General features: G+C 43.0%; 1 long non-coding RNA gene across 1 annotated transcript; it reads left to right on the top strand.

Annotated features, from left to right (window-relative positions):
- The first annotated feature begins 809 nt into the window (after positions 1-809).
- Positions 810-1235, top strand: LOC117782719. The gene is made up of 2 exons (XR_004617323.1): positions 810-1026; positions 1133-1235. It is a non-coding gene; the product is annotated as an uncharacterized LOC117782719 (long non-coding RNA).
- The last annotated feature ends 7706 nt before the right edge of the window (positions 1236-8941 follow it).

An 8941-nucleotide genomic window follows, 5' to 3' on the forward strand; every position in this document is an offset into this window, starting at 1 on the left:
GTAAGACACTACACTCATATTTGTATATGGTGTACAACGTGTAGAAACGAGACAAATATTGCACTCACTCACGAAGTGTACTACATTTCTACTGCTCTCACCTAGAGTGAGAACAGTATAATGTTGTACTCGATTCTTCTGACACTGGAAAATACTGCACAGCAAAAAATGAGTGCAGTATTTTAACAACACTATACTACTGTACCGTACTATGGTGTAGGAAATGAATGCATTCATGCAGATGTCTAGCATGTAGCTTTAATTTAATCCCTGTTAAGGATTTACATTTATGTAGGCTTATATATAACGTTGTGAAGAGCTGCAAGAAAAAATCATTTTTCTGTCCCTGTGCCGCCCAAGAAATACAATTTCACTGTTGATTTAAAGAAATGGATTAATTTTTATTATTATAAAAAAAAAAATTTGAATGTGATACAAAAAAAAAAAAAGATGTGCGTAAGAAGTTACGCGATAGAAGTGAAACTTCCTAAGAGTGCATACGGTAGTGGCCTGTTTTTTTTTACTTCAAGATGACAATTTTTCCATTTTTCTTTTGCACACTTCTTTATACAAGTTTGCTTGTCACTAGAATTCTCTGTGTAATTGAAAACTGTCGTCGTGTGAAGAGCAAATAGATCTTACAAGACATAGAAACCAAACACACTATATGTACATACTATACAATAAACATATAGAATATGTACATATACATACACACATACATATATACATACGACATATGTACATGCATACATACATATGTTAAACACAGAGCGTGCGAAGTTTCACTTGCACAAATTACACTCAACTAATCCATTCTTATACATATGTACATACATACGTACATACATACATACACATACATACATACATACATACATGTTAAAATGACGCGCAAAACAAACACGTGAGGAACATGCGATAACGTAACGAGAAGCAAGCCAAGCTTAGAGCTTTTGACTCAGAGTAGAAAGAGCAGCTTAGAGCTTTGCATACACATACATATGTATGCATACACATATATATGTGTATGTATGTAATTAGGAGTAGCAAAGTCAGAGCTTTGATATTCCAACCTAATAATAAATCAGTGCTGAGAGCATCTAAGAGAACATATTAAAGCTTTATCAAGCTCTCTTTTATGGTGTCGGTTTTTCGTAACGCACGCGGTCAAGCGTATTTTCGATTCACTCCCAACGCGCCTATAGAAGTTTCACTTCAAAAACAAGAGAATCGAACAAAAGACAAAATTATAAATTGTAACGTATTTCAAATTAAAATAAAACTAAGTTGAATTAACTATACAATCATTTGATATTAAAACTTAAATTAAATAAAATTAAAATTTAAAGTAAAGTAAAAATTAAAATTTAAAGTAAAGTAAAAATTAAAATTTTAAGTAAATAAAATTAAAACCTGTAAAAAAATAAGACACAACAGTATAGGAACAACAAGAAACTATAACGATCTAGAAACACCCAACGAAATACAATTAATATTGTATATTTACATATATATACATACGCACAAACAATTATCGCCCCTTTACCCACCCAGAGAGCTCTTTAGGTAGGCAAGGTAGTAATTAAGCGATAAATATTACATTAACTAAATAACATACACAATACACTTATTACACATAAATTAACCACACTTACCGATACACACATATATATATAATTAGATTTTTCTTTATTTACTGTGAGTTTGAATCTTATAAAAACCGCGCACAGTTCTAACGGTTAAGTTGAATTTATTATAAAATAAAAAGACAAGGCAGTCTTAAGCAACTGATAATTGTGCTTTGCGTTATAACGAAAGCTAATTTCGGGCATTTAAATGTTTACAATATTGTAAAGGCTGGGAACGAAATTACTCAGCGTTGGCTGGGAACGCAAATTTGCTGACAGTGGGTTATTTCGATCAATGCTGATCGATGGGGAGAAGCCGGCTTAGCTGCTCTTTGTTTACAAGTGCAGCCTGCGAAAGTTTACATTATCGGTATGCGAAATTTAGGGTGGCTTGGCTACTCTTTGTTTATAGTTCCAGCCTGTGAAAGTTTACATTATTGGAATGTGGAATTTGGTGTCTAGACTTATGTATAACGTGGACATAGAATATATTATGTATAACGTAGACATAGAATATGTCACTATATATATATATATATATATATATATATATATATATATATATATATATATATATATATACACATCGTGAATTCAGCGGCGTTCCGCTCCAGCATCTTGCCACTGGTGTTCCGGCGAGCATGTTGCTTACTTGCAACATCGTTGTGTTCCTGTTCTGTGTGTTGGTTTGTCTCATCATTGTTGCATTTTTTGATTTCGTTAAGAAAACTGTAAAAACATAATATTAAAATTAGTTCAAGTGTTATTAAAAATTAAGAAATTGAAATTATACTTGCCATGAGAATGAACATGATGTCCGGCTTAGTTTTTTGTGGAAGGAGGGAAACGAGATGTCCAACGCAGGCTGAGATTGGCCCGTTCGGGTGGCCAACAGATGGGAGACGAGGAACGCATGCCGTCTCAGGAAGGGAGGGTACGCCCGGGTCCTGCAAATGGGCCCTGTTTGAACGGAAGAGGGATTAGTGTTGTTTTCTGATTGTATTGTGATTTTACTTACCTGTTGAATTTATTGTTGCAGTTTTCGTCGCCGTCGTTCCTTTGCGTAGTTTGTTTTCGTTATGTCGATAGTGATGGTAATTGAGCTGCAGCTGCCGTTTAGCGATGAATTATCGATTGTGTGAACTGCGGGCCAGGGATGGAAACACACCCGTGAGGAGTTCCGATGAGCTAGTCGGCGCGGCCCACCGAGACACAAAGCAGTTCGTTACAATATGGCGCCCAAATTTGAAAAATAAAAGAAGATAATGAATTGCTATAATGCAATTCTCGTATCCGATTCGCGCCTCCGATGTCTTATGTGGCACGATAGGTGGCCGATAATCGCTCGGAGTGTGCGTAATCCCGAGTACGATGGAACCATGGACTAACCTATGTTGCGGTGATGCGGGATGAATAGATATTGTTTGATGGTACCGGTTGACACTTTCGTAGTTGACGAAGCGTATGCAACCGGGTATCGTAGCCTGGTGGCATCCGTGCAATAACAAAATGTTCTGTGATAAACTGTGATATTAGGCTAGTTTGTTTTTGTTGTGTCCAGTTAGTTTATTTATTTATTCATTTATTTATTAATACCGAACTATTCGTTCTGTCTCCTTCTGGTTCACGTCGGGAATGTGCTGGCCATAGCTTAGCAGAGCTTTGGTGACAGGTGTCCCAGGATGATATAGGATCACTCCTGCGTCGCACCTGCCTCTCAGCGCACCCCGGTTGTGGCCAGAAGTGAGACAGAAGCCGAGTAGAATGCAATTACCGTTGCTGGGATGTCGTTCCTCAATCACTTAAGGAACCGTGCATCTCACCAATGCTTAAATGTTTGTCCAAGGTTCGAATTGTGCGTAGTAAAATGTTGGTTAGCCTGTTAGTTAGTTTTGTTTTCTCTCCCCGTTAGTCGTTATATGTATTTTGGGAAAATTAGAACATTGTTTTTTTTTTCAATAATAACAGTTTATTTATTTATTTATTATTTATTTATTATTTTTTTTATATATTTTTTTTTTTTGCGTAATTACTTCTTTTTGATATCAGCAATAAAGCGTATCAAAATCGTAATTATTTAGGTATTATTTGTTTATTTATTCGCTAGGATTCGTAAAAAGTAGGCAGTACATATTTGTTTCGTATACTCGAGTTGTATTAGGTTAGTTCTCTTACAAACATTGTTTGAGGGCGCTCAGTTGTCTTTGCTTATAATGCCCGAAGAAACAGGTTGGGAAGCTCAGGGAGCGCCGGCTCAACAACCACCACGTCCGTCGGGGGGTTTAGCAAAGACTCCGATGAACTTCCGCGGATTCCCAGAGAGGCAGCCTCCATCTGCCGAAGAATTGATACAGTGGGAGAAAAAGGCGGTCAGTCAAGACCTCCAATATCCGAAGGAGCCGCAGAGGGACACGGTGCTCGAATCTGCCGTAAACGTCGCGGTTGCTGCGATGCATCAAACGTATCGGAGCTCGTTGCGGGATGAAATAAGCGAGTCCGTGCGCGAAGAGATCCGAACCCAATTTTTAGAAATGATGAAGCTAATAAACGACAGACTGAGGCCTCCGAATGGTGGCTCGAGGCCCGAAGCCTCCGCAGCGGCGCATCCGGACGAACGGGCACCAAATTCGAGCACCGAAGCCTCGGCAGCACCAGCACCGAACACAGGAGCCATCCCGAAACGTGCGGAAGGGCACCGTTCAAGCAATATTCCACCGCCAGTGACGCCAAGGCAATCCTTGCAGGTTCGACATCCGGAGTTTTGCAGTCCACCGGTCGTGCCGGATCCGCAGGCAACGAACTGGAGAAATCCAACAGGCAGGAACCCTAGGCAGAACGAGAGGAGAGGTGCTGAATATCGGGAGGACAATATGCAGTACCACGCTCGTGACCGCACTCACCTGAAGCTGGAGCGATGGAATTTGAAGTTCGATGGCGAGGATCCCATGCACTTCGTCAAGGACTTCGTTTTCCGCGTGGTGTTCCTGCAAAGGCAATATCAATGCCCGTGGAAAGATGTTCTGCGTGGGTTCCACATCCTCTTGTCTGGTCGAGCGCGCGAGTGGTATTGGGTGCACGTAAAGCACTGTAGAACCGACACTTGGTCGCGACTACGCCCAGCTCTGATGGACCGTTTCAGGGGCTACCAGACGGAGCATGACATCATGCAGGAGCTAGTGCAGCGGGAGCAACAATCCAGAGAGTCAGCCGATGATTATATTCATCATATGCGTCAACTTGCCTCGCGTTTCCAGAGGCCGATGAGGGATCGCGAACTGGTAAGGATTATAAAGCGAGGGTTAAAGGAGAGCCTGGCAAAATATATCTACGCGATGGATATAATTACCGTGGACGAACTGCGTCAAGAGTGCATCGAGGTAGAGAGAAATTTGGGTCGTAGGACGAGATCCGGATATACTCAGCAGCCGCACTATTCACAGGGTCCCAGACACTCAGTCCATGAGGTGGAGATTCCACCGCGTCAACCAGAGCCGCCGCTAGAGGCTTCCGTGCGATCCAAGATCGAATGTTGGAACTGCCAACTTGGACACAGTTTCCGTGATTGTCTCTCCAAAGAGCGGAAAATCTTCTGCTATCGGTGCGGGAAACCGGATACGCTCTTCCCGGAATGCGTAAATTGTCCGGGAAACTACCGAGAGAGCGCGGTGAGAGCGGACAAACGCGTTCGGGAACTGCGACCGCAGAAAGAAAGGAGTGGAGTTCCGGCCAAAGGATGTAGAGAAGGAGACGGCAACAGGATCTGGAAATAAAATAGATAAGTTACTGGAATATGATAATTATAAGGATATGGATAAGGATACTGTCGGACTCAGCAGCAGCCTAATCCGTTTATCGATATAACTATCGGCACATCATGAACTAGATGAGCAGGCTTGTCGTGTACTGAACTAGATGAGCAGGCTTGTCGTGAACTGGTTCCAGCTGTGATTGAATACACATACACATACATATACACTAGCATATTTTTCCCGCGTTTTTGCATTGTACATAACTTTAGTTGTTGATCTGGCGAAGCTTATTGTTAAAAGCCACAGCCGCATATTGTGAAACCAATCTAGCCAAAATAAACGTTGTTGTTGAAAGCCAAGTTGTAGTCATTCTTGGTAAATGGTACCCGCGTACAATTGTCAAAAAACATTGGCAATTCAACATTTGGAGGCCCCGGCGAGATTGGCTAAATAACATTCAATTGTGCAGTGAAGTTCTGTGTTCGCTGAAAACAAATCAAGTGCATAATCATACATACATATGTGTGTGTGTGTTGCAAAGCAACAGTTTCATAGTGTCATATTGTGTCATATTGGGAAAGGCACCGCAATTAGACTCTCGCTCGTTGTTGTTGTTGTCATTCTCAGCCTTCTTATATACATACGCTTGTACATAAGCGGCTGTGCATTACTGACTTTGTCGTTGCTTTCATTTCTTTCGCCGTTGCATTGTTGCAAGCGCCATCATGGCAAACACAGACGCTGATAATGCGCGAATTGCAGACAGGGTGACCTTTTTCAAACGCAAAGTGTCTGCATTGTTTGAACGCGCTAAAAATCTCGAAAGTGAATTATCAACAAACAAGCTTAATGATCTAGACCCTGTCGAGCTAGAAGTGCATTTATTACGTATTGAGCAAACTAAATCTACCTTTAACGGCGCGCATAATTCGTTAGAAGAACTCGACTTCGACGAAATTGGCAGCAAAGTGCGCGATGACTTTGACGATTTAATGGCTAAGCTCGAGGCTCGTGCGCGTAATTATTCAAAAACATCAGTCAAGTGCCCCGCCACATTCGACATTTGGGCGCTATGATGACACTCTTAATCAAACCGTGATAGTGGCCAATAGATCGCGTTTGCCCGGCTCAAGCTGCCTACATTCTCCGATGGCTATACGGAATATGCCAATTTCTACGCAATGTTTGAGTCTGTCGTTGACAAGGATCCCGAATTGACCAACATTGAGAAGCTGCAGCATCTTCGCTCATGTCTGTCTCGCCCTGCGTTGGATGCGGTTAGATCGTTGGATTTTATCGGTGCCAATTATCGTGCGGCTCTCGATATTCTTAATAAACGCTTTAGTAACAAACGTATTGTTTTCAGGCACACATAAAGGAGATTCTTGGGCTCAAGAGGGTAGACAACGAGTCGGCGTCACAACTTCGGCAATTCTCTGACAAGGTCAACTCGCATATGCGTGCGTTAAAGACATTGGGCAATTCGGAGCAGATTTCAGGATGTTTTATTGTGCAAACACTCCTTCAGAAATTGGACGTGAAACCCAAAATAAGTGGGACGCTTGCTCCTCGGACAAGGTGCCGACAGCTGATGAGTTCTTTGAGTTTCTGGAAAGGCGATGCCAGAAGCTGGACAGCATACAATATTCGACGTAAGCAAATTCTCATATGGGCAAGTCTAACCAAAATGCTAACCCAAGAAAGGCCTTTGTGGCCGAGACTAGCCAAGGTGGATGTGGTTTCTGTGATGAACGCGGCCACGGAATCTATTCATGCAGTAGATTTGCAAATTTGTCTCCATCTCTGTGCCATAAGGAAGTGAAAAAACTGGCTCTATGTTTCAACTGCCTAAAGAAAGGGCATCAAACTCGTTCATGTAGCAGCAGTCATTGTCGCACCTGTGGAGGAAAGCATCACAGCCTGTTGCATTTCTGCCTCTCTTCTGATTCTCAGGCAGTGGACCAGCAAGCAAGCCTCTCTTGCTGCCCAAGGTCTTCAGTCTGGTGTCGTGCTTTTGGCCACCGCGGTGATCATGGTGAGAAATAGCGTTGGCTCTTTGGTTCCGTGCAGAGCGTTACTGGACTCTGGTTCTCAGCTGCACATGGTAACTTCTCGTTTCGCACAGAGGCTGCATTTAAGGAAAACCAGATCTTCTGCCGTCGTCACGGGTCTCGGAGACACGAGCGTTTCTACTGACGGATCAGTTGTAAAAATTCAGATGAAGTCGTCAACGTCAGAGTATTCAGCCACATTTGACGCCCTTGTGGCCCCAACTATTACCGACAGTCACTAGCTTCGCAATCGACACGTCGGATTGGAAGATTCCTCCAACATTACACTGGCTGATCCAGCGTTCAATAAGCCACAGCGAGTGGATCTTTAATTGAGCGAGCCTTTTCAATGAGCTGCTATCTGTTGGGCAAATCATGCTGTTGCCAGGATTGCCGCTACTTCAAAAGACGCGCCTTGGCTGGGTCGTGACTGGAGGTTTTGAGAAGCATCGTAGCACTTCGTTGTTGTCTACTGGCGCTCTTATCAGCGAGGCTGCTCAGCTGGATTTCAGGTTGGATGACTTGGTTCGACGTTTTGGGAAATTGAGAGTTTGGAGGAGCCCATGGTAAAGGCCAGCAAGGAAGAATTGGAATGCAGCAGCACTTTGTAAAAAACTTTTCTCGTTTGCCGTCTGGCGAATATATGGTTCAGTTGCCTTTGAAGCACAGTGCAGAGCTTCTAGGTGACTCCTATGACCAGGCATATCGTCGTTTCCTCAGCATTGAACGTAAATTGGGCCGTCATGCGCATCTAAAGGAGCAGTATTCAGCTTTCATCAAAGAGTTTCTGGATCTGAACCACATGTCGCAAGTTGCTCCTGAGTCCATAAATTGCTGCAAGTATTTTCTTCCTCACCATTGCGTCTTCAAGGAGGACAGCACCACAACAAAGTTGCGTATGGTGTTTGGTGGCTCTGCGTCGACCGATTCAGGATACTCTCTTAACGACGTTTTGATGGCCGGCCCAATCATACAGCCAAAGCCCTACAACAGGAGTTCTATGTTGACGATTTTATCTCCGGAGCAAACTCAGTGGCAGAAGCCAGGCAAAAGATGGATCAGACTTGCGCTATATTGGCCCGTGGCCAGTTCAAGCTTCGCAAATGGTGTTCGAGTCACGAGAAGGTCCTAGATGGAGTAGCTGCTGAAAACAGAGATTAGTTTTTGAAGTTCGATGATGGAAGCGATGTCACCAAAGCCCTTGGCCTTGTATGGGACCCTGCAGTTGATAAGCTTTTGTTTTCTTTGTCTGTTTTAGACTCTAGAGTGAAGCCGTCGAGACGCTCAGTTCTGTCTATTGTTGCCCGATTTTATGACCCGCTTGGACTATTAGGCCCAGTCATAACTAAAGCAAAAATTTTTCTTCAGCAGCTCTGCAAGGATCAACTGACTTGGGATGAAAGTTTGCCTCTAGCACGTGACACGGCATGGAAGGAGTTATGCAGTAGTTTCCAGAACATTCCACACGTCTCGTTTCCCAGAGTCGTGCTCATCGCAGATGCTGAGGTGG

Source organism: Drosophila innubila (assembly GCF_004354385.1).
Source record: "Drosophila innubila isolate TH190305 chromosome 2L unlocalized genomic scaffold, UK_Dinn_1.0 5_B_2L, whole genome shotgun sequence".
NCBI lineage: Eukaryota > Metazoa > Arthropoda > Insecta > Diptera > Drosophilidae > Drosophila > Drosophila innubila.